This window comes from Oncorhynchus kisutch, unplaced genomic scaffold (assembly GCF_002021735.2).
Source record: "Oncorhynchus kisutch isolate 150728-3 unplaced genomic scaffold, Okis_V2 Okis01b-Okis20b_hom, whole genome shotgun sequence".
Lineage (NCBI taxonomy): Eukaryota > Metazoa > Chordata > Actinopteri > Salmoniformes > Salmonidae > Oncorhynchus > Oncorhynchus kisutch.
In genome coordinates, this window is record NW_022261978.1 from 6,843,088 (window position 1) to 6,847,521 (window position 4,434).

Sequence of the window (4,434 nt, forward strand, 5' to 3'; positions counted from 1 at the left end):
GACACACAGAGAGAATAACATTAGATTTGGGTTATATACATGTTATATCTATGACTATATACGTTGACCACCCTCATCGCCGATTTACCCCTACCCATAAAATTTACACGACATGACCTGGACTAACCGGTACCCCCGGCACAGTGTGGATGCTCCTAGTATACTGTGGTAGCCCCGCTGTAATATACGCCTCCAACGATTGACTCTGCTCACCGAGTACCACCTGTATATTAGCCTCCAGCAAATGACTCTGTACCCGGTACCACCCTGTATATAGCACTCCACATTGGCCTCTTGTACCGGTACCCCCTGTATATAGCCTCCACATTGAACTCTGTACCGGTACCCCCCTGTATATAGCCTCCACATTGACTCTGTACCGGTACCCCCTGTATATAGTCTCCACATTGACTCTGTACCGGTACCCCCTGTATATAGACTCCACATTGACTCTGTACCGGTACCCCCTGTATAGAGCCTCCACATTGACTCTGTACCGGTACCCCCTGTATATAGCCTCCACATTGACTCATGTACGGGTACCCCCTGTATATAGCCTCCACATTGACTCTGTACCGGTACCCCTGTATAGCCTCCACATTGACTCTGTACTGGTACCCCCTGTATATAACGTCCACATTGACTCTGTACCGGTACCACCTGTATATAGCCTCCACATTGACTCCGTACCGGTACCCCCTGTATATAGCCTCCACATTGACTCTGTACCGGTACCCCCTGTATATAGCCTCCACATTGACTCTGTACTGGTACCCCCTGTATATAGCCTCCACATTGACTCTGTACCGGTACCCCCTGTATATAGCCTCCACATTGACTCTGTACCGGTACCCCCTGTATATAACCTCCACATTGACTCTGTACCGGTACCACCTGTATATAGCCTCCACATTGACTCTGTACCGGTACCCCCTGTATATAGCCTCCACATTGACCACTCCTGTAGCATGGTACCCCCTGTATATAGGCCTTCCACATTGAATCTCAGACTGGTACCACCTGTATATAGGCCTCCACATTGAACTCTGTACCGGTACCCACCTGTATATAGCCTCTCCATATTGACTCTGTACTGGTACCACCCTGTATAATAGGCCTCCAACATGGACACTGTACTGGTATCCCCCCTGTATATAAGCTCCACCATTGACTGCTGTACTCTGTGACCCCCCCTGTATATAGCCTCCACCATTGACTCTGTACTGTACCCCCTGTGTATATAGCCTCCACATTGACACTGTACTGGTACCCCCTGTATATAGCCTCCACATTGACTCTGCTGTTACCGGGTACCACCCCTTGGAATATAGCCTCGTCCACATTGACTCTGTACTGGTACCCACCCCTGTTATATAGCCCTCCACATGACTCTGGTACTGGTACCCCCTGTATATAGCCTCCACATGGACTCTGTACTGGGTACCACCCTGATATAGGCCTCCACATTGACACTGTACTGGTACCACCTGTATATAGTCTCCACATTGACTCTGTACCGGTACCCCCCTGTATATAGCCTCCACATTGACTCTGTACCGGTACCCCCCTGTATATAGCCTCCACATTGACACTGTACTGGTACCACCTGTATATAGTCTCCACATTGACTCTGTACCGGTACCCCCTGTATATAGCCTCCACATTGACTCTGTACTGGTACCCCCTGTATATAGCCTCCACATTGACTCTGTACTGGTACCCCCTGTATATAGCCTCCACATTGACACTGTACTGGTATCCCCTGTATATAGCCTCCACATTGACACTGTACTGGTATCCCCTGTATATAGCCTCCACATTGACACTGTACTGGTACCCCCTGTATATAGCCTCCACATTGACACTGTACTGGTATCCCCTGTATATAGCCTCCACATTGACACTGTACTGGTATCCCTCTCTGTGTCTATTTACCTCAGTCTCTTGAACTGCATTGTTGTTTTAGGGCTCGTAAGTAAGCATTTCACGGTAAGGTTTACACCTGTTGTATTCAGAGCAAGTGACAATTAAATATTGATTTGATTTAATTGTAATTTTAAATTAGGTTTAAGTGAAGGGTCTTTCTCCAGAGACAACTAGCAGCTGACAGAGAGGATAACGTTAGAATAAGGTTTGATTAAAGTTAGATTTTGGTTATCTGGTGTTATTTACATGTTATATTTATGTTAGATTCTCCCGAGAATCAACCAGCAACTGTAACGGTTTTCTTTAGGTGAAGTAGAGGCGGACCAAAATGCAGCGTGGTGGTGGTTCATGTTCTTTCATTTATAAAGACACTACACATGAGATAACTAACAAAAACAACCAACATGAGAAAACCTAAAACAGTCCTATCTGGTGCAAAACACAGAGACAGGAACAATCACCCACAAACACACAGTGAAACCCAGGCTACCTAAATATGGTTCCCAATCAGAGACAATGACTAACACCTGCCTCTGATTGAGAACCATATCAGGCCAGACATAGAAATAGACAAACAAGATATCCAACATAGAATGCCCACTCTGATCACCCCCTGACCAAACAGAACATAGAAACATACAAAGCAAACTATGGTCAGGGCGTGACAGCAGCTGACACACACACACTGATGTCATAAAGGGACAGTTCACCCAAATGACAAAAATGATATATTAGTGTCCTTACACTGTAGGAAGACTATGGACAACATGAGGGGCAAAAAAATGCTAACATGTGTCTTAAATGGGATTTATGCCTCAAACGCTGAAGCATTAGCATGTGGAAACAGTGCCAAGAGACCTGACCAATCTGATTACTGCTGTACCTTGTCCATAGACCGGCTACAGGGTAAAGACACAGATATGTACATTTGTACTTTGGGTGAATTATCCCTTGTTTCGCTCCCAGGCACCCTCTATCTCTCTCTCTCACAAACACACACACACACAAAGTTAGAGACTCAGACTGACTGTTGTGTGGTACCGTATCCATCTGGGTAGGTGACAGCAGAGATGATGACTATAGCCAGTGGCAGTCCATATCCCACAGCATACAGGTACAGAGGTCTACAGTAAGAACAATCACAGAGCTTCATAAAATACAGGTACAGAGGTTTACAGTAAGAACAATCACAGAGCTTCATAAAATACAGGTACAAAGGTTACAGTAAGAAGAATCACAGAGCTTCATAAAATACAGCTACAGAGGTTTACAGTAAGAAGAATCACAGAGCTTCATAAAATACAGCTACAGAGGTTTACAGTAAGAACAATCACAGAGCTTCATAAAATACAGGTACAGAGGTCTACAGTAAGAACAATCACAGAGCTTCATAAAATACAGGTACAGAGGTTTACGATAATAATAATAATAATAATAACAGTATTACTTGTAATAATAACAGCAATAATAATAATATTTTATTTATTTGTATATCATATCACATAGACAGAATAAATAGCTAAATAATAAATAGATAAATAAAATGAAACATAGTTGTAACGGCTTTCTAGGTGAAGGAGAGTCGGACCAAAACGCAGCGTGTAGATTGCGATCCATGTTTAATCAAACAAACGTAACACGAATCAAGACAATACAAACAAAACAAAACAAGAAACGTAAACGAAAACCGAAACAAGCCGATACTTGTGTAAATAAATAAAGAAATAGGAAGAACAACAACACTAAGGACAATCACCCACGACAAACTCAAAGAATATGGCTGCCTAAATATGGTTCCCAATCAGAGACAACGATAAGCACCTGCCTCTGATTGAGAACCACTCCAGACAGCCATAGACTTTGCTAGATAACCCCACTAGCTACAATCCCAAATACATACACACCAAAACCCCAAGACAAAACACAACCACAATACAAAACTCCATGCCACACCCTGGCCTGACCCAATACATGAAGAAAAACACAAAATACTTAGACCAGGGCGTGACAGTTGTAAGAAATGTATATAATAAAATAGAATATATAATAGATGAGAAATATAAAACACATGGATAATAAAATACATAAAATATAAACATTATACTGTATATATATATATATATAAATATATGAATATATGAATATATGAATATATGAATATAAGATGAATATACATTATACTGTATATATATATATATATATGTAAATATATGAATATATGAATGTATGAATATAAGATGAATATACATTATACTGTATATATATATATATAAATATATGAATATATGAATATAACATGAATGTGTAATGAAAATACACATATATATATATATATAATAACACATATTTATTGATAAATATATAAAATAATAACCTTATGGTAGTGTTGAAGACGAGGACCACCATGCGATAGAGCTGAAACCCCTCTAACAACATCCAACTGAAGGATCCTAGGAAGAACAGGTGGAGGAGACCTGCTACAAACCCACATCCTCCCTGAGAGAGGAG